Source organism: Gobio gobio (assembly GCF_949357685.1).
Source record: "Gobio gobio genome assembly, chromosome: 9".
NCBI classification, from domain to species: domain Eukaryota; kingdom Metazoa; phylum Chordata; class Actinopteri; order Cypriniformes; family Gobionidae; genus Gobio; species Gobio gobio.
The window spans coordinates 54,210,790-54,234,265 of record NC_137115.1 but is presented as its reverse complement, the minus strand read 5'-3'; the positions used below and the strand labels follow the sequence as shown (position 1 = coordinate 54,234,265).

The following is a 23,476-nucleotide window of genomic DNA, read 5'->3' as shown; positions in this document are numbered from 1 at the left end:
TTCTTATGACAGCTAGGATAATGAAATGTATATCTTTATAATACATAATTTACAATCTTGTCAAACGACAATTGAAGCGTAAATGCATCACAGTGATTTGCACACTTCTATAAGAAGAACGGTGGTAAAAATCACGTCACGCTGCTCCAGAAAGCCCCCTGTGTTTTGTCATTTCTTCTCCAGGATCAATATAACATTTCATTTTGTGGATCTATTTATGCACCTTTAAGCGGTTCGCTGACTCCAGAGCGTCTGTGGGATTATTTCTGGAGTATCCCATTCAGAAGACAGACAACAGGCGAGCAACAACACAAGTGTTACACACACTGGAGATCCCAAATCGACACGTGCGGCGTGCAGCTGTCAGACCTGCTTATGTCAGCGCAAAGAGCCTAGAATCGCCAAACTATATCAGTACCAAACCTTTCGACAAAACCCAGTTAAACGAGAGAAGCAAAAGAAAATAACTCCATCATGAAACTGGATCTGAAAGCCATACAGCAACAACAATACCAGAACTAACAATACCTGACAAGCGAGATTGTGCTGATATCAAGTACGGGATCTCTCCAGAATTCTTGTTTTCGACGCGTCTCAGGCCCGGTTTCAGCATTTGACCCCCTGAATTCAGACCCCTGCTCCAACTCATGACTCCATTTCAGCCGTACACCAAAAGAGAGCACGGCTCGGGTTTCACACACACGTGGTGCATTGTGGGAACGATGGCCATCTCTGCTGCTTGGCTCGGTCGCAGGCCTGACGTGGATAAAAACTCTACTGGGTGTCTGAGGGCGCTGATGGAAATGGTTTCTGTGGCTGTGATGGTTTCTAAATGCAGCATTCAGACACAGAACTGTGAAGACGAGAGGCGTGTTGGAGAGAGAGCTTGGTTATGACTGTTCTGCGGTTCATCTGGCTTTATCCTGCACTTTCCCCAAAGCTAAACACATTTTACATTCCTTGATGGCCAACAGAACTGGACCGGAAACCATAAAAATAACCCACGAGTTTAAGAGCTCAAGCCATATTAATGCACAACTGTGTTGTTATTGTTTACTAAAATCACTTTTTGATGATTTCAATATAATAATTACGTATTCGATTTGACACATGTTTCAAAACACTGCAATATATCATGATATTATATCATAAATATATCAGTCACACTCTAGTTTAGGGTCTAATTCTCACTATTAACGATGACTTTTGCCTCAAACTCCAAATCACTGCATATTGTTGTTAAGTGCTTTATAAGTACTAATAAACAGCCTATATGCATGCTAATAAAGCAACTAGTTCATAGTGAGAATTGGACCCATTATATGGTATTACTGAAAATAAATCAAAGCAGATTTTCTGTAAGTTAACACAAAATAATATTTTAATTAACTAATTTCACATATTCCAATATAAATGTAATATATCAATAAACACCATTTTTTGCAAAATGGGAATATTAAAAAAACATTAAAAAAGATATTATACATTACAGTGATATTCAAAGTAACATGTAATCAATATCAGCAACAATGGAATGACTAGGTCAAGCCTTTTAACTATTAGTAATTATTGCAGTATACAATAGAAATGACTACAAACACAAGTAGAAGGGGGAATCTCCTCAACCATCACCAATGTGCAGTGCATCAGTCCATCATAAAAGTGCATCAGTCCATAAAAGTGCATCAGTCCATAATAAAAGTGCATCAGTCCATCATAAAAGTGCATCAGTCCATAAAAGTGCATCAGTCCATAATAAAAGTGCATCTATCCATCATAAAAGTGCATCTATCCATCATAAAAGTGCATCTATCCATCATAAAAGTGCATCTATCCATCATAAAAGTGCATCTATTCATCATAAAAGTGCATCTATCCATCATAAAAGTGCAACAGTCCATAATAAAAGTGCATGAGTCCATCATAAAAGTGCAACAGTCCATAATAAAAGTGCATGAGTCCATCATAAAAGTGCATCTATCTATCATAAAAGTACATCTATCTATCATAAAAGTGCATCAGTCCATCATAAAAGTGCATCTATCCATCAAAAAAATGCATCTTTCCATCATAAAAGTGCATCTATCCATCATAAAAGTGCATGAGTCCATAATAAAAGTGCATCAGTCCATAATAAAAGTGCATCAGTCCATCATAAAAGTGCATCTATCTATCATAAAAGTACATCTATCTATCATAAAAGTGCATCAGTCCATCATAAAAGTGCATCTATCCATCAAAAAAATGCATCTTTCCATCATAAAAGTGCATCTATCCATCATAAAAGTGCATGAGTCCATAATAAAAGTGCATCAGTCCATAATAAAAGTGCATCAGTCCATCATAAAAGTGCATCTATCTATCATAAAAGTGCATCAGTCCATCATAAAAGTGCATCTATCCATCAAAAAAATGCATCTTTCCATCATAAAAGTGCATCTATCCATCATAAAAGTGCATCTATCCATCATAAAAGTGCATCTATTCATCATAAAAGTGCATCAGTCCATCATAAAAGTGCATCTATCCATCAAAAAAATGCATCTTTCCATCAAAAAAAGTGCATCTTTCCATCAAAAAAAGTGCATCTATCCATCATAAAAGTGCATCAGTCCATCATAAAAGTGCATCTATCCATCATAAAAGTGCATCAGTCCATCATAAAAGTGCATCTATCCATCATAAAAGTGCATCAGTCCATCATAAAAGTGCATCAGTCCATCATAAAAGTGCATCAGTCCATCATAAAAGTGCATCTATCCATCATAAAAGTGCATCAGTCCATCATAAAAGTACATCTATCTATCATAAAAGTGCATCTATCTATCATAAAAGTGCATCTATCTATCTATCATAAAAGTACATCTATCTATCATAAAAGTGCATCAGTCCATCATAAAAGTACATCTATCTATCATAAAAGTGCATCTATCTATCATAAAAGTGCATCTATCTATCTATCATAAAAGTGCATCTATCTATCTATCATAAAAGTACATCTATCTATCATAAAAGTGCATCTATGCATCATAAAAGTGCATCTATCCATCATAAAAGTGCATCTATCTATCATAAAAGTGCATCTATTCATTATAAAAGTGCATCTATCATCATAAAAGTGCATCAGTCCATCATAAAAGTGCATCTATCCATCATAAAAGTGCATCAGTCCATCATAAAAGTGCATCTATCATCATAAAAGTGCATCAGTCCATCATAAAAGTGCATCAGTCCATCATAAAAGTGCATCAGTCCATCATAAAAGTGCATCTATCCATCATAAAAGTGCATCTATCCATCATAAAAGTGCATCTATCCATCATAAAAGTGCATCTATCTATCATAAAAGTGCATCTATCTATCATAAAAGTGCATCTATCTATCATAAAAGTGCATCTATGCATCATAAAAGTGCATCTATCTATCATAAAAGTGCATCAGTCCATCATAAAAGTGCATCTATCCATCATAAAAGTGCATCAGTCCATCATAAAAGTGCATCTATCCATCATAAAAGTGCATCTATCCATCATAAAAGTGCATCTATCCATCATAAAAGTGCATCTATCCATCATAAAAGTGCATCTATCTATCATAAAAGTGCATCTATCCATCATAAAAGTGCATCTATCCATCATAAAAGTGCATCTATCTATCATAAAAGTGCATCTGTCCATCATAAAAGTGCATCTATCCATCATAAAAGTGCATCTGTCCATCATAAAAGTGCATCTATCTATCATAAAAGTGCATCTGTCCATCATAAAAGTGCATCTATCCATCATAAAAGTGCATCTGTCCATCATAAAAGTGCATCTATCCATCATAAAAGTGCATCTGTCCATCATAAAAGTGCATCTATCCATCATAAAAGTGCATCTATCCATCATAAAAGTGCATCTATCCATCATAAAAGTACTCCACGCGGCTCCGGAGGGTTAATAAAGGCCTTCTGAAGTGATCAATGGGTGTGTGTAAGAAAAATATCCATATTTAACACGTTATAAAGTAAAATATCTAGCTTCTGGCTGACTCCCATCCGTATTCAACTTATGAAAAAAAGTGTAGGGTGAGTAAATTATAGAATAATTTTCATTTTTGGGTGAACTACCCCTTTAACAGTAGAACTTCTGACTGATTTGGACAGTTATGAAGCAACATGAAACATGTTTTATGCTGGTACCAATTGATACAGTGATGCTATCAGACGGCGATACTATGATACATAATGATTAAAATTCACATACCAAGACATTTACATGGTGTACTACCATTGGCAACATCCAAAAACATAACACATGAGCACTTTGGGAAGATGGAAAGACATCCGAGTGATAAATGCAGTGTGTTGATTTCAGCAGAAGTCAGAAATATTAATGAAGACAAGACTGCTTGGGTTTTCCTTCGAGGGAAAGTAGACAAGCAAACGAGTTTAGGCTGGTTACCTCAGAAACCAAACAGAAACTACCCCACATAACCCCATCACAGTTCGACGATATCAAGCCAAACAAAGCATCTAAATCTGCACGATCACAACGGTTTGGGACAATTTGTACAGGAAGATTTAAAGCGATCCAAAAAGATAAAAATTAATTTGCTCACTCTTGTGTCACCGCTTTGAAATCTTGTTTGTGCTTGTGCAAATTTAAACTTTACGATCACAATTATATGCGTAACGACAGGCATCGCAAACAGAGAAATGACAACTCACTGAGAGAGAAATCACCACTTTTACATTAAACGGAAGACCCAAAAGTAATCCCAGATCCATCACTAAACAACCACTTAACATTTCAACCAAAACGTTTGAGGCAAGACTTTCCTCTCGCGCCCTTTGGCAAACTTGGAACAACGTGACCTCCGCGAACACAAAGCTTAAGACAAAAGAGTCTTGCATTCGTGCTGAATGACCTCATTGCTTACTAAAAGCAGTCCTGACGGCTCCGATTCTGCCGTGGATAAACTCGTAACAGTGAGAGAAGTCATTTGTTTTGAGTTCAGAATGTGCTCTTTGTTCCTAAAAAAAATCTTTGGCTTTGGCTAATGAAAAAAAAACAGCCCAGCGCGCGGCGCGCGGCGAGGAAAGCCCTGCTTCCCGTGAGGACATGTTTGCGGAGGGCGAAACTGAACCCGCTGTGAAACTCGATGAAACTGAGAGTCCTTCCTGCAACACCCGTTTTGCGGATGACATCATCGGCGAGACGATGGACGTTTGATCCGCTTTCTAAAGATTTCCTGATTTGAGAGGGGGGAAAAAAACCCAAAGGCAATGCATGTTGTGCCAATACAACTACGGACTATTAGTGGGTTGTTTTCTATTGCAATAACCCACAATATTCTATTTTTAATTCTGAAGTCAACATGCAATTAGTGTTTAATACACGTTTCTGGTCTTTGAAGGATTTATCAGCCCACATTATTCCAAAGAGAGAATAATATCAGGTTTATAAATTGTCCATTAAAAACTTGCTCCATCTTTGAAACAACTTTATATTTGGGTTGATGTAAGAAACTCCTCTTTTCACAATTCGGATGTGTGACACGTGAAGTTACACTATTTATGATTCAATCAGATCCCAATTGATGAAAGTCTTAAAGGGTCAGTTCACTTTTAAATAGGGATGTCCAGGGGCCTATACCATGAAGCCGGTTTAGCTGGCTAGCCAGATATGTTTAAGCTTAGTTTGTGCCAATCCTGGGTTTTAGGTACCATTAAAGTGGTTTGGCTTTTAGCAGTGTTCATCTCCATAGTAACTTACGCTCCACGGCTAACCTGCTCCAGGGCAGGTTATGTTCTGGATAAGAGATCTCAAACTGAAATTGGACCAATCAGCTGTGAGCAAAGTGACACGCCTCTGATGCAATAAAGCCACTCCCTCTGTTTCTACTCCAAATTAAAGGAACTATAGCAAATGGTTTTTAAAGACTAAAGCGTCTGGCTTTTAACAATGCTTATTTATAATAATAATACTTTTGAATGATTTAGATATCATTTATGTAATTATACCCTTATATATTTTAGTTAATCAATCATTAATAGGCACTTAGTTGAAATTAATATAAAAGGTCATACAAATAAGCTTTAGAATCAATAAATAAAGCTATAAAAATGACTACGTGATCTTAAATGTTCAATTCTCTCTTTGTATCAACTAAACTAAATTCATAACTTTTACTTGCATTGACGTATAAGATATTTCTTTAAGTTATCCTCTTTCATAGATAGCTCTTTTCTTCCTGTCTATTTGTTTAAATTCTTGATATTTTTCAATCATGTAATATTCTGCAGGAGAGAGAAATTAATCTCAGTTTCACTGATCCACAGCCTGTGATTGGCTGTTCACTGCTGATGTCACAGCTAAACTCCTAAACTCAGGATCAAAGCCTGAGTTGACAGAGAAAGCTGATGATCAGCATCAAGGGACCAACAAAGCCTGAATAGATTGGTTTGGTTTTGTCAACTCGAAACTAATCCTGTAACCCTGAGTTTGTTAAACTACCATCATGGTACAGGCCCCAGATCCGAACACATGATCGGAAATCGGGCCCGATCACGTGGTTTCCGACTCGACCGGAATCGGACGTTATCTTCCGATCAGGACTCGGATATATATTCTCATTATTTTTTAACACCTCTATAGTTATGTGGTGGCACAGAGTTAGACCCTTTTGACTCCACTTTGTTGCAGAGACGCTATTGGTTAAATAAGGTTAATTAAATAAAAAATAAGGAACATCCTGGAACCTTTTTTTTCGCTCTTCTTTATTCTTTTTTTGTGTATTATAGAAGTATCGGATCGGGACTCGGTATCGGTAGATACTAAAAATCAAATGACTCGGACTTGAGGGCAAAAAAACCTGATCGGGACATCCCTACTTTTAAATCAACTTTTGCTGATAATTTACTCACCTCCATGTCATCCAAGATGTCCATGTCTTTCTTTCTGCAGTCGAAAATAAATGAAGGTTTTTGATGAAAACATTTCAGGATTTTTCTCCATATAATGGACTACAATGGGCTCCAAACGGTTCAAGGTCCAAATGACAGTTTCAGTGCAGCTTCAAAGGGCTTTAAACGACACCAGATGATGAATAAGGGTCTTATCTAGACAAACCATCAGTTTCTGCGAGAAACCCAGCAGTATTTATGCTATTATTTTACCTCTTATCAGACGAACGTGATAACGCCATAACTTCCGCTAAGTGAGGTCAAAATACAAGCATGGTAGGGCTGCTCGATTATGGAAAAAATCATAATCACGATTATTTTGGTCAATATTGAAATCACGATTATGTAACACGATTATTTCACATGACTTTGGGAATGTGTTGTATTTATTAAAAATACACCTTTCAACAATTCAATTGAAATTGTAACATTTGTTGTACTTTTTGAACTATTAAAATAAATAATATAACATATATTCAAATCAAAGTATAAAAGTATTCACGTAAAAATGATAATCACAAATAAATAAGATCAACAATATGGTTCGGCTAGATATGCTTTTCAGGTACGTCTAACCTTAGTTTTCAGGTACAGAAATGTATCAAATGTAAAATAACATTGCATATTTGAGTGCATAAATTAAAGATGAATCCTATTAAACTTACAAAAGCTATTCAATCCGGATCGGATATGCGTCGTCTTTATCGACTGTATAAAGTTCACTTAAGGCATATACAGACTATGTCTGCTAGGATACTCATCAAGATGGACATGTTGACATACGTTTTGTGTGAGTTTGTCCGTTCAAGAGCAAGACTTGAAAGAGAACTCAATATTTGCGCGCTGAGAGATGTGTGCGCGCTCTCGGATGAGTGCAGAGATACATTTCCTCACAGCGCGCGCGGCTTGCCGGCTTCTCATTCGCGTCTTCTGGCACTAAACCCGGGTGACGACGGTGAAAACGACTGGTCATATTCAAACATACGGCAGCACTCGCATGCATTGAACAAAGTTTACAAAGAGAGAATTATTTGAAAAATATGAGGGGAAAAAGGACGTTTACACGGCACCCCTGCTCTCGTCAGTTTTTGTTTCTTTATTAGATTGTCATAGGTCACACAGGTTTAATTTTCAAGTGGTTAAACAAATTCGTGGTGTTCCCTTGCGTTGCAGCCACTACCATGTAGCAAATCTTGCACGTAGCATGTTTCTGCTCGTCGTCTGATTCCTCGAAGCCAAACTGTTCCCAGACAACGGAGTTGGTTTTGCCTTTTTTGCTCACCAAACGCTGCTGTAACTGCCCTCCTTCTGCCATCTTTACTCGCGCAGAGTTTTTAAATTCCAGCGGATGATATGCACACGAGACTCCCGATCTGAGAAAGTTTGTGGCTTCGGGAGGGGCGGATGAGCGCATGCGCGTTTCATTCAGAACGCAAGGCAAAATAATCGTTTTTTCTCGATTGTACTATTTTGGTGATCGAAATCGAAAATCGAAATTCGATTAATTGCACAGCCCTAAAGCATGGTCAGATGTATATGTAGATGCCTCATTTACGCCTGCACGGATCAGTAGAATGAGGTATCTACGATTGATATATCTATGACCACGCTCTTTTGACCTCACTTAGCGGAAGTTATGGCGGAGCTCAGATGATCACGTTCGTCTGATAAGAGGTAAAATAATAGCATAAATACTGCTGGGTTTCTCGCAGAAACTGATTGTTTCGCTAGATAAGACCCTTATTCATCATCTGGTGTCGTTTAAAGCCCTTTGAAGGGCGGGACGGGACGGCTGGCGCTCTTTTTTTCGTATAATATATTTTAGTAATTTTCATAAATTAGGTATCATTTGAACGCTTACTAACTCAAAATTCATCCTGTGAAAACCATTTTGAAATCAGACGTTGCGTTACTATGGAAACGGTGCTCTAAATTGTTCTAGCGGGCTCCTCCCCTAGTGGGCGGCGTCATGTTTCATATTACAAAATGTATTTTAACTACTTTATAATCAAAATCTTTTCTAATCTTGACAAAACGCATATCGTCGGAAAGGTCTCAAGGTTCCATATTTGCTGACTGTTTTGTGATGGAAGTGATATTTGGACAGAAATTTACAGGAAACCGCATCAAAAAAACAATCAATGCAATGTGGATGACACCCGGTGGCTATTTTTGGTATAGCGCCTAAAAAATCTCATGGGGACTTTAATTTTTGTGATATCAACTTCAAATTTGGAACACAACTAGGTTAGACACATGGCTTTGATTTTATAGTAATTTTAGAGTAAAAATTTTTTTGTAATATATAGTTTTTATGTAAAAAAAAATACAGTATTTTTCATTAACAGTACATTTAAACTTCCATGACTTTTTCACACTTTAATATTTTTAAAATGCTCAATAATCTGTTGAGTCTCTTCTTTAAAACGTCTATATTCCAAAGCATTCTTGAATTACAGCCCTTTAAGTTTGGATAATGCATTTTCACGACTATTCTCAAAAAGGGGGGTGACAGTTAAGGTGTTAATGTGATTGGATGTAAAACTCACTGCTTCAGATGCAAGCAATAACTTATTTCCAATTTGATTTATTTATTGTACAGATTCAGAAAATAATTAGGGATTGTGTCAAATGTCACCAAAAATTTATACAAATACTCACCCAAGAGCAAAAGAGCCGATTTCACAAATTTGAGCATGACTGATATCAAAATATATGATATTTTTTTAAACATTATTTATGCATTTGTAATTTATCAATTCAGATGCATCTTCTGAACCACCACGAGCGCAAGGATGAATTTTGTTGTTAATGATTTCATTTGATTGGTAACAGCTCTATATAGTGTCTTATTCTAATTATATTTATTATAAGTCATAAGTCATTTCTTAGGTGGTAATGTGGATCTTTATGAATTTAAGGAGTGCTGGTCTTGGATTAGGTGGTCTTGACTACAACACTACTGTAAATAAAATGTCATATGCTTGGAATAAAAAGAATAAATGCGTATTTAATTTAATAATAGGAAAATATCCTAATAATTATTTAAAAATAGGAAGATATATAGACGCAGATTATAGTTAAAATGTTTTTCTGTCTTGTATTATCTCAAAATGAAGGATGTCATTTTATTCCACACGGAAATGAGCAGAAATAAGTGAACACAGTCTCTTGTTTACATGAGGTAAACAATGCTGCGGTTATTTTAACATATATAATTACTGCCCATTTCAAATGTTTACGTGCTTTTATTTTTATTTTTGGAGCGGTGATGAAAAATATTGCTCTTGCATTTCAGTAATAAAAGTCAAGATCTTTCAAATGCATCCAAATGACAGTGAAGCGCAACCGTACGGTGCTCTGCAGGGGTCAAAAAGGATATAAACAGTGAATTTTGAAGTGATATATTCTTGACAACTCAGAGATGTGGATTCGAACGGCAATTAAATCACCTCACGTCCATGGTGTTTGTCTGTAGTTAACCGTAGGTAATTCAGGCGGGGATTTTTACGCGGTTGGTGGGAGAAAAACACTGACATTCTGGATTTGGACGGCAGTAAAATCACAGACTAGCCCCTGTCAATGATGAAAATACATTACAACCCCAGAAGAAACAATTACCGTTCGAATAGGGCTTTATCCTACATTTTTGGGATGGTAAACAGGAATATAATAAGCTTTGTGCTTAAGCCTCGGATTCCAAAATCTGTCAGTTTTATCAAATTTCAAACAGTGAATGTGTTTTTGTTGCTCTTTAATGTGGCGTGACAGAGCGGCATGTGAACCGATCACTACTAGTAACAAACATGAATGAACATCAGAAGGTGTTGAAAGATACAGAAATGTCTACTGTGAATCGCTCAGTGTTTCAATTTTCAACTTTTTTTTTGTCAGGTAACATTACATTTACCTCAGAAAAAGAGCATTTTGCCAAATATATGCACGTTTATACACATCTCAGCCAACGTTTAAAAAAAAAAAAAGCTGCCAGCCACCGCCAGGGTTTTTGATCATTTTCACAAAAATGTAATTGGCCATTTCATACAACAAAATATATTATGGGCCGAGCTTATCATCGTTATCAACATGAATTTTATCGCAATTCAATATGATATCGTTTATCGGCCCAGCCCTACAGTAAAATAACAATAAATAAATGTGCTACTTACCAAAATGTGTTTTATTAACGCCTACCCCAACCCTAAACCTACCCTTACAATAATGCAATTACAGTAATTAAATGAATTTTGATGTGCGCATGCCCAGTGGCCGTAGCTGTATCCCTTCTAAAAATATACGGATCGGCTGTACACATGTAAACGCAAGGGTGTCGGTTTCAGATTTATCCACTCTGGGACCCGGTTTCAGGCTCCCAAAACGCCGGATCCGTCTGGATCATAGACTGTAAAAAATATGGAGTGTAAGTAAATAGTGTCCGTGACGTCACCCATAGGATTCTGAAGAGCCGTTTTGACGTCGGGTCGAGCTGGCCGTCGCCATCTTGTCAACGCATCACTCCCAGATAACAGAAAATGGGCAAAGAGGCGGGACGTGGGCGGAGCTGAGGTGACGTGATGACTAACAGACAGCAGATAAACGACAATCCACCTGTCACTCAAAGTGGCCACGCCCTTAATTATGCAGAACGTTAAGGCTTTATATAATGCAAACTAATAAGTTATACAAAAATTCATCCCCCTCACAGTCGTCATGAAGGGCAAAATTAGCCATATAGACAAAAACCCCAATTTGTACCAGACTGTAAACATGTGTTCTTCTGCTGTAAAGTTGGGCATTTTAACATGAGCTCAATGAGATTCTCCTTCTGGAGTCTGTCTCTAGTGGCCAGTCCATGAACTGCAGTTTAAGTCACTTCCGTATTGGCTTCAAGAGAAACTGCGGGAGTTTGCTGCTTGCTCTGGATGAAACGCTGATATGATACAAACTTTGTACATATACAGCTAAAAAAAAGGGCCGAAGATTATTAATTTAGTAAAGACTGAGAATTCAAAGTGTTGAAGCAACAAAACAAAAAACTTTCAAAACAACCAAACTTGAAAAGCTTCAACACTACTTAAAAAAAGAAGAAGTGTAAACTTTTAGATAAATTTGTCCTAAATAGATTAGGCTATACTTAAGTTCGGCTTCAGACAAAACTTAGCACTTTGAAAAAAAATCCATAAAGAGTGAGAACTGCTAATCTGACTTCTGTTAGAAACACACACACACACACACACACACACACACACGCGCCCTTCCCCCATGAAAAGATTTCATTGTGACATTCTAAACTGCAATAGCAGTCAGCAAGAGAATGCAGCATATTCCGAAACAACACTGGAATGCTTTGTTAGTGGGATATCTTTCAGCCCGCTGGCCCGGCCAGCACGCACACACACACACACACACACACACACACACACACACACACACAGAGAGAGAGAGAGACCTCTGGCTCTCGATGTATCCAAAACTAAATGCATGCAACCTTGAAACGTCCCTCTCAACTGATCTACAAGTCTAAGAAAATCCAACTCTACATTCACAGACTGTTACAAGAGCAAAAGTTCCCATGTGTTGTGTGAGGCTTTGGTTCTAGAGAAGTGAAACTTCATGAAAACAGTGCGTTTGGCCGCTGGCTCGCAGCTGACCTGAGCATTATTGCCATAGCAACAGTATTAGCCAACACCACTGCTCATATTCCCAACGCTGGTCAAATAAAGACACAGACGTGATTGTGTTTCACAGGACGCAGTTATGCAGCTCGTGCAACATATACAGAAATACACAAGCCTCTGGAACAAACGCAAAACAATTCATATGCTTGAAGCGTCATTCTCACAGGTTTGATTCTGAATTATTTAAAGGGATGGTTCACCCAAAAATCATGTGAATGGAGCGGTTTAGTCCAGATTTTCAGATTTTCAGATTTTAATCAACATTAATGCTTGTCCTGGACAAGTGGATTTTTTGAAGGGGCAAGTGAAAGAATTTGACTTGCCCGACCGGACAAGCATCCGCAATAAAACATCAAAAAATAACTAGGGAATCACCAAAATGCAAGAATGGTTCTGCATTCATTAGTGTAATTGGCGATCAATAGTGGATAATAATATATAATGAACTGACGGTAACAAGGTTGTGCTGTTGAAGCTCGCACCGCCTCTTGAGGAGAAATCACAACAAATGAGCACCGCTCACACAGAGAAACTCAGTTAACATACGCGGTTAAAATTACAAATTGTGGCGTTTTTATATTTATAACATACGATAGCCTACAAGCAACATCACAGAACCAAGAGTGCTGTTTTCCTGAATAACATCACGACTAAAAATGACACTGATTTCATATGACAGGTCCATAATCAATTATTAACATTAAGTCATACATTTTAGATGCAATATTTGCTGTTTTTGTTCGATTTCAGCAGCAAAAATAGTTCCAAACAAAGATCACAGCAGAACCATAACGCATCTCACAGCAACGGCGTGTTACTGAATGATTCAGTGTTTGAATGAATCGGTTGAATCAAAGATTCAATGAACTATTTGTAAACGACTGCCTCATTCTTGAATGAATCATCCGTTTGAATGAATCGTTTGAATGAATGATTCAATGACTCACTCATTCAGACGGTCACCTGCTGCCACATACTGGTGGTTTAGTTTCATCTTTCCAACATTTCTTATTTGTATATTCAAACATATTTAAAACAATCTCATAACATTATTTAATACGGTTGTACTTTGTGTGTTTGTGTAAATTATTTAATTTGATTGGTAACAGCCCTATAGTGTCTTATTCTAATTTAATATCTAGATCAAATTTAAAATATAAAATGAAAGCTGAAGCATAGCCTATATTTAATATGCACAAATATGCAGATTTAATTATGTCAGAGCTGATTGAACACTGGTGAGAATATGAGAACAAGAACATGAACAAGCTTAATGTCGAGCCCACTGATTGAATTTAAGCTTTCATTCACATTTAAACATTCATCAACTCACACAGTTGTGGTAAGCTCAAGCATGTTCGCTTGGTGTGCGAGAACCAATGAGGTTCATTCTCGTGTTACGCATCACATTTGAGCTTCAGCAAGAACCAATGAGGTTCATTCTCGTGTTACGCATCACATTTGAGCTTCAGCAAGAACCAATGAGGTTCATTCTCGTGTTACGCATCACATTTGAGCTTCAGCGAGAACCAATGAGGTTCATTCTCGTGTTACGCATCACATTTGAGCTTCTGCAAGAACCAATGAGGTTCATTCTCGTGTTACGCATCACGTTTGAGCTTCAGCAAGAACCAATGAGGTTCATTCTCGTGTTACGCATCACATTTAAGCTTCAGCGAGAACCAATGAGGTTCATTCTCGTGTTACGCATCACGTTTGAGCTTCTTAAGAACCAATGAGGTTTATTCTCGTGTTACGCATCACAATTGAGCTTCTTAAGAACCAATGAGGTTCATTCTCGTGTTACACATGACGTTTGAGCTTCAGCGAGAACCAATGAAGTTAATTCTCGTGTTACGCATCACATTTGAGCTTCTTAATAACCAATGAGGTTTATTCTCGTGTTACGCATCACGTTTGAGCTTCAGCGAGAACCAATGAGGTTAATTCTCGTGTTACGCATGACGCTTGAGCTTTTCAAGAACCAATGAGGTTCAGTCTCGTGTTAAGCATCACATTTGAGCTCCAGCGAGAACCAATGAGGTTCATTCTCGTGTTACGCATCACGTTTGAGCTTCTTAAGAACCAATGAGGTTCATTCTCGTGTTACGCATGACGCCTGAGCTTTTCAAGAACCAATGAGGTTCAGTCTCGTGTTAAGCATCACATTTGAGCTCCAGCGAGAACCAATGAGGTTCATTCTCGTGTTACGCATCACGTTTGAGCTTCTTAAGAACCAATGAGGTTTATTCTCGTGTTACGCATCACGATTGAGCTTCTTAAGAACCAATGAGGTTCATTCTCGTGTTACACATGACGTTTGAGCTTCAGCGAGAACCAATGAAGTTAATTCTCGTGTTACGCATCACATTTGAGCTTCTTAAGAACCAATGAGGTTTATTCTCGTGTTACGCATCACGTTTGAGCTTCAGCGAGAACCAATGAGGTTAATTCTCGTGTTACGCATCACATTTGAGCTTCAGCGAGAACCAATGAGGTTCATTCTCGTGTTACGCATCACATTTGAGCTTCAGCGAGAACCAATGAGGTTCATTCTCGTGTTACGCATCACATTTGAGCTTCAGCGAGAACCAATGAAGGTAATTCTCGTGTTACGCATCACATTTGAGCTTCTTAAGAACCAATGAGGTTTATTCTCGTGTTACGCATCACATTTGAGCTTCTTAAGAACCAATGAGGTTTATTCTCGTGTTACGCATCACATTTGAGCTTCAGCGAGAACCAATGAGGTTAATTCTCGTGTTACGCATCACATTTGAGCTTCAGCGAGAACCAATGAGGTTCATTCTCGTGTTACGCATCACATTTGAGCTTCAGCGAGAACCAATGAGGTTCATTCTCGTGTTACGCATCACATTTGAGCTTCAGCGAGAACCAATGAAGGTAATTCTCGTGTTACGCATCACATTTGAGCTTCTTAAGAACCAATGAGGTTTATTCTCGTGTTACGCATCACGTTTGAGCTTCAGTAAGAACCAATGAGGTTCAGTCTCGTGTTACGCATCACATTTGAGCTTCAGCGAGAACCAATGAGGTTCATTCTCGTGTTACTTGGAATATTTAAAAAGAACAAAACTTTGATTTATCTGACACACATAAATAGGTCAAATCTATTGTGTGCAAAGTGAACAATCGCCCAGCCTATAAACATATTCCTGCATTGTCAACAGGTCAGAAAAAAACGAAATGTTCCAGGCGATCATGAGAAAACACTTCTTTAAATAACTAGCCCTGCTGCAGCATCCATTAAGCAGCGAGTCATGCTTTTTCTTTCATTCCTGAACTGAAGGGACCCAAACAGGAAATACATTCCACATGAACTCAGAGAAGCCACTGCCAGAGTCGGGCTACAATAGCTCCGAGGGGCTGGCCGTCTGCTCGCAGAACTTTTCAAAAGAGGGCTTAACCAAAACCCTGCTTGCAAAACACAATGAGGTTCACACAGAATAGAGCGTAATTGACCTACTCACAGACATCTAACAAACTAATCACAGGCTTCTGTGGCATGCAGGGTGAAGAATGTGGAAACCAACCATTAGGATCACAATCACGCAGTGTAAAAATGCTGTTTTTTTTAGTTTGTGAATACTGTACATCAATATGTCACGTCTGATCGGACTGCTCACAGAGAGCAGGGGAAAACATGCCAAACCCAAATAATGCATTTATCAACTTCCATATTTTTAGTTTTTGACGTCAATCAAACTCAGCATTTTGAGACAAAAACTCATCTGTCACATGGTGGAAGAAGTTAAATTAAAGTGTGTGACATGCCCTCATCCTCAAACACCATAAACAACACCACACAAGGTAAAAGAAACCAGACTACACTCTGGTTATCTGAATCTTAAGGCCTGTACACACCGGGACGAATATCGCGCGCGCTTATCGCCAGCGTTTTTCGTGCCGTTTTTCGGCGCGTCTTGAGTGTTCACACCCAAGCGATTTTCACTGGCGCTGCGCCGAGTGAACGTGCACATTCAGTCGATGCGCTCCCGGTACACAAGATGGTGCTCTTTAAGCTTCTGACACTCGCTTGTCACACAGAAGGAGAAGAGAGACAGTATTTACGTGCTTGCCAAAACCATAGACATATTATGTATATGGACAAAACCATTCACACACTTTTTGCTAACTGGCAAGCAGCATTAGCAGTTCATCTTCTTCTTTGTCTACTTACTACTTCTTCGTCATATCAATGTGTGCTCGGCAAGACCGTTTTGTGCTTGAGCGCCACCAAGTCGTGTTTTACTGTCACTTCAGCAGCTCCAGGCACGTGAACAAAAGCGCCGATCTCATTGGTCGGACAGTTTTTTACGCGCCGCGTCAAAATAAAAAAACGAACCCGAGGCGTTTTTTTAAAAATGACGCTTTTACGCCTGGCGTTTTGCGCGTCGGTGTGAACTCTCACATTGGCGCCCATTGTTTAGTCCCGAGGCGTTAAACGTCGGCGATAAACGCGTGCGAAAATCGTCCCGGTGTGAACAGGCCTTTACAGTCAACCAATGTTTCCTAAAGCCCTATTCGCACGGGATTAGTATTATCTGGGGACCTCGTGAGATTTAGAAATTACTCCGCCACATCTGAATTTGCGTGGCGCATTCGCACGGGATAAGCTGCGATTTAACTTGTATTTACAGACTTTTCTCCCGGATATGATGTCAATACTTGTTTTTTAGTTATAGATATAGCTGTATGAAATTATAAACAGTCGTATCGATATAATTTTGATTGTTTTATAGTAATAAAAATAATTTAGTTCAGTTAGAGAACAGACGCAATTAAAAACTGAACTGAGCAATAATAACAATATACGACGGAAGATTCAGTTTCAAAGCTAAATGTAAAGGCCTGTTCACACCGGGACGATTTTCGCACGCGTTTATCGCCGACGTTTAACGCCTCGGGACTAAACAATGGGCGCCAATGTGAGTGTTCACACCGACGCGCAAAAAGCCAGGCGTAAAAGCGTCATTTTTAAAAAAACGCCTCGGGTTCGTTTTTTTATTTTGACGCGGCGCGTAAAAAAACTGTCCGACCAATGAGATCGGCGCTTTTGTTCACGTGCCTGGAGCTGCTGAAGTGACAGTAAAACACGACTTGGTGGCGCTCAAGCACAAAACGGTCTTCCCGAGCACACATTGATATGACGAAGAAGTAGTAAGTAGACAAAGAAGAAGATGAACTGCTAATGCTGCTTGCCAGTTAGCAAAAAGTGTGTGAATGGTTTTGTCCATATACATAATATGTGTCTATGGTTTTGGCAAGCACGTAAATACTGTCTCTCTTCTCCTTCTGTGTGACAAGCGAGTGTCAGAAGCTTAAAGTGCCGCAGCACCATCTTGTGTACCGGGAGCGCATCGACTGAATGTGCACGTTCACTCGGCGCAGCGCCAGTGAAAATCGCTTGGGTGTGAACACTCAAGACGCGCCGAAAAACGGCACGAAAAACGCTGGCGATAAGCGCGTGCGATATTCGTCCCGGTGTGTACAGGCCTTAAAAGCGCCCATTTAAGCGAGTTTGTCATTGTACTGTTCAGTTTTTGTGTTTTTCATTAAGAATAATATTAAACACACCATTCAAGCAATTTACTCCCAAATTGGTGCTCATTCTAAAGTGAAAGTATCCACGCGGCCGTACGGGAATTCATAACGGTGCGCATTATATGCAGCCTAGCTCCATTCTTTGTGAAAGATAAAGATAAAAATGCGCACAGGAAACAAAAACCGCCTATACGATCCGCCTAATCCTGGCCAAATCACAGAGATGTCGATTCGCACAGGACTAATATTATCACAGGACCTCTATGTTCGGCGAAATGTGGTAGGTAATTTGCGGGGGAATTTTTACTCTACAAATTACAGACATGGCCGATTCGCACGGGATTAAGATCACAGACATTCTCTGCAATTATTACAAATCACCAGATGTCCCCAGATAATACTAATCCCGTGGGAATAGGGCTTTAGTGTGAAGAGCATTTAAGAACCTTCGGAGGTTGCAAGGATGTTAATGTGTACATAACACACAGTTTCTGCCAGTCTCATGTTGATCCTTCATATCTCCCAAGAGTCTTTAGTTTATCAGATTTATAAAAGACAGAAACACTCTACCGATTCTTTCGGAAAACAGCCGAGTCCGTGGAGGCGTGCAGTGGGTGGAGCTAAAAAGCCACAAGCGCACACACACACACACACTATACGTTGTAGAGATGCACCGATTGCAATTTTCTTGGCCCATTCCGATTTTTTGTTAATGAGATCGGCCGATTCCAACTTTCTTTCTAAAAACTGTAATTGACAGCATATACAAACAAAAATTCACTTTTTCTTCAAAGCAAAATGTTTTTTTTTATAAAATAAATTATTAAACATTACAACAGGATCCACTCTCACTTAAACAACTCTCAAAAAATAAGTGTTCTGTGCCTGGAAAGAAGTAGAAATAACAAAACTGAAAAGCAGTTGCTTTATGAAACAAAACATTATAAATTGAACTTTTTCTCTTTTTTACTTGTCTTACAAAAGTCAAAAGATCCTATGAATGAACAAACCTGAAGTGTACAATACTCCTCCAAATAATAGTTCAGTAATTGGGTAATAAATGTTGCCAGCTAGGGATGTCACGGTAACAAAATTCCAGTAGTCGGTACCAATACCATACAAATTTTACGGTACTCGATACCAATTTCAGTACCACACTTAATGTTTTTATTTTTTATTTAACCATTTAAAAAAAAATATTAAATGTATTACGTTTATTATTTATGATAATAATACATAAACATTTAAAGGCTGTATGCTGTTTAAAAGTAAACATTGTTTATAAAAAAAGATCAAGTGAAAAATAATCAACCATCTAGGCATTATTATTATTATTATTAGAAACGTAATTATTACATAGAGACGAAGCCAAACCTACAGTAGGCTACAACAGTAGCCTAATATATTCTGTCAATTAAAATTATTTAAACCAAACTTTTATTTTGACGGGTTGCTGTGAAGATCTTTGAGTGTCTGTGTTCATGATATGACAGTTTTCTCAAATGAAACCGTAAATTCTCATGAAGTGATGGTTTATGTGTTCGGCTGGTCATCCAGCACCACAAAGTCCATAATTTCATAGTAATTGCTTTGGTCTTTTCGGTGCTTATACCAAGGAAAGATCTCCTAGGCTGCTGACCTGTGGCTGGCTCTGAGCTCTGGCCAGCTTTAGCCGTTTGACCTTTACTAACTTTACCTTCTTCAAACTGGGCAGTTCCACGGGGAGATGGAGCTTTAAAGGGTTAGTTCACCCAAAAATGAAAATTCTGTCATTAATTACTCACCCTCACGTCGTTCGAGACCCGTAAGACCTCCGTTCATCTTCAGAACACAAATGAAGATATTTTTGTTGAAAGCTGATGGCTGAGAAAGGCTTCATTGGCATTCAGTACATTTTCACTCCCAAGACGGATAAAAGGCACTCAAAACGTCGTTACAAAGTCCATCTCACCACAGTGACTCTACAATAATTTTACGATGCGACGACAATAGTTTTTGTGCGCAAAAAAAAAATCAAAATAACACCTTTATCCAGCTTGTTATTGTCTTCCGTGTGTGTCTCCACGACGCATGCGCGAGAATATGATGTAGATCCGGCGTTCGGACACATGACCCAGAAGAGATTTGTTTACAATCAGAGGAAGACGCGCGTGTCTAAGCTGTTGAATTCTACATTGATCGTGCTTTAGGTCTCGGCGTAGTTCTCAAAATGGGGTTAGAGTGCGCATTTCATGGATTCCCGAACGCTGGCGCTACGTCATATTCTCGCGCATGCGTCGTGGAGGCACACACGGAAGACAATAACAAGTTGGATAAAGGTGTTATTTTGATTTTTTTTTGCGCACAAAAACTATTGTCGTCGCATCGTAAGATTATTGTAGAGTCACTGTGGTGAGATGGACTTTGTAACGACGTTTTAAGTGCCTTTTATCGGTCTTGGGAGTATAAGTGTACTGAATGCCAATGGAGGCCTGTGTGAAGCCTTTCTCAGCATCAGCTTTACACTAAAATATCTTCATTTGTGTTCCGAATATGAACGAGGTCTTACGGGTCTCGAACGACATAAGGGTGAGGAATTAATGACAGAATTTAGATTTTTGGGTGAACTAACCCTTTAAGTGTCTAATTAGGTTTGTCATGTGCGCTTTCCTGGTGGTTTCCCCTGCGGTTTATTTTAACCATAAAAAGTGTCTTCTTCGCTCACCGATCAAGCAGAAAAATCGGCCAATCCCGATCCCTGGCTGATCAATCGGTGCATCTCTAATACGTTGGTGTTGTTCACATTATATGCATTTACGCACCGATTGCCAACAAAACACACACATTTGATGCAGTTTCACTCACCGCCTGCGGTTTCCACTCATGACTGGGAACAAACACACACACACACACACACACACACTTGCAGAACTCCGGAAACACAAACTGAATCCACTGTTCCCTTAACACTGGGTTATTTGGAAAGCTGAACAAGGTGATCTTTCCCTCACACACACACACACACTTGAGAAGTGCCCATATAAGGAATTCCACCCTTTATGATGTCACACAGGGCCATACTCGGGGGGAAAAAACTTTACGAAACTTGTTCGAACCCTGAAGGAGTGCATTTGGCACAGAAATACTATGTCATACATCTAACTCTTTTTTTTGTCCATGTTTATCATGAGAATCAACTCTTTAACAGTGGAAATAAGTCAATTCATAACATTAGATCCCACTTTAAAGGTTCTTAATCAAAGCCAACATGGGCAAGATCACTTGCAATAAAGAAAATAGTGCTGTCAAATCGATTAATCACATCCAAAATAAACTTTTGTGTTTACATAATATATGCATGTGTACTGTGTATAATTATTACTAAATTTATATATATATATATATATAATACACACACACACACACACACATTTCTTAAATATATACATGCATGTCATGTAAAACAAACTTGGCAGCACTAAGATAAATATAGTTTGCACAGACCACGGCTCTGTATTTTGTGATGCATCCCTGGCTCAATAATAGCATGAATAATTAAAAATTTCAATTGATCATGATAACCTGATTTGGTCCTGTGTTGGGTAAAATTTGGGTCGTGAAACAAAACCAACCACTAAAGTACCTTAAAAACAACCAATCAAAATGCAGCCGAAACATTTTTCACTCATAGGGGGACAAATACATTTACCTTCACACTGCAAAGTGTAATTTAAGCTACGTACAGGGTTACACTGATGTGCAGTCGAGTATAAATATCCTGAAATATTCTGAGCTACAGGAATCTGGATCCTCCTGACACACTCGGACGGGTCCTCTGACACATTCAATTAATTTCAACAAACCACAGTTTAATGAAATCAACACTTATTCCAGAGGAAAAACAGTTTAGGACTGTGTTAAACCACCACTAGAGCCTGATGTCTGATGATCATGCATTGACCTGATCTTCACGATGCTCCAGTTCAACCCAAATCCAGCCGTTTCTGACACTTCAACACCCCGAGAATCACCAAGCCATCGCCAATGACACCCGCCAGGGGTTTGTGTGTGTGTGTGTGTGTGTGTGTGTCACCCGTCGGCTGTCATTAGGGTGTTAAAGGGCTGCAATGAAGCGTATCAGTGCCTTTTCAGGGCGTTGAAGGGTCTCCAGTGTAATTTAGGGACACCGGGGGCAGTTAATCACGTCGTTAATTGGAGTAATTAAGATCAGTCCGTCAGACTGCAGCAGATTTGATGAGGTTTAAACGGCTCAATGCTGATACAGATGAAGCAAAACCACTTAACGACCAACATACACGCCTGATGTCGCTCGAAATGTCACTTTAGCTACAATTTCAGTCTTTTAACATCAGCGAATTGACGTTTCAAATGATTTCGCAAAAGATCATCAGTATTTATGGAGCTAATCTCAGTTAGCCGTTAGCACCTCTCGCTGACACGGATTGAAAAACACCCCAAACACGTCAAAACACAAGCGCTCGCGGCCGCTCCGAGGCGGCTGGGACTAACGGACACAAGTCCTACCTGTAGTGGCTCCGGGAAAGGCGTTTATCGGTGTGAAAAACAGCCCGAGCGGCGGTCGGATCACGGCATCACTTACCAGCTGTTTGTCCCCACCCTCCTGTCTGTGGAGAGAGGAAATGACGGAGCGCGGCTTCCGAGCGCGCGTCCACAAAGCACGAGCACGAGCGACCATACCATAGAGCGCGTGCACTTTATGCTAACCGTAGTTTTCACCAAAGTACAATAGTTATGGAAGTTTTTGTTAATAGTGTAAAATATTGATAATAATACATAAATATGAGGTTTTCTTCAAAGAGCCTACGTTTTTAGAGGTTATCTGTCATTTGTTTACTTTATTTATTTGATCACGGGTTATACATTTTTATTATTTTATTTGATATTTCATTTTATTTTGACCTATTCTTTTCTTATTTTATTTTATTCTTTCTCATTAATTTTATTCCTTAATTTATTATTCAATTTTTTTCTATTATTTTATTTATTTTTATTCTTTTATCTTTCATTTAATTTTTTATTATTTATTTTATATTTTACTATTTTATTTATTTATTATTATTTTTTTATCTTTGTTTTTATTTAAATTTTTTATTTTAGTAATCTATTATTTATTTTGTTGTTTTTTTTATTGTGTATTATAATAAAATAATGTAATTAAATAATACAATAAAATAAAATAACATTTTTTTTATTAATATTTGTTATTATTTTATTTTATATTTATTTTGTTCAATTTATTTTTTATTATTTTATTTTATTCTTT

The 23,476-nt window shown here is 38.4% G+C and overlaps 2 protein-coding genes across 4 annotated transcripts in view; one reads left to right on the top strand and one right to left on the bottom strand.

Moving 5' to 3' along the window:
- garre1 (granule associated Rac and RHOG effector 1) overlaps nucleotides 1–22,826 on the bottom strand; it is an 82,937-nt gene extending 60,111 nt beyond the window's left edge. The window contains exon 1 of one of the 3 annotated variants that reach the window (XM_079825801.1): nucleotides 22,717–22,826. The gene's annotated coding sequence lies outside the window, so the exon portion shown is untranslated. Of the gene's footprint in view, nucleotides 1–528; nucleotides 682–22,716 lie in introns of those variants that run through there. The other 2 variants (XM_079825802.1, XM_079825803.1) reach the window with 2 other exon arrangements.
- ss18l2 (ss18, like 2) overlaps nucleotides 1–23,476 on the top strand; it is a 692,656-nt gene that overhangs the window by 65,434 nt on the left and 603,746 nt on the right. The window lies entirely within an intron of this gene.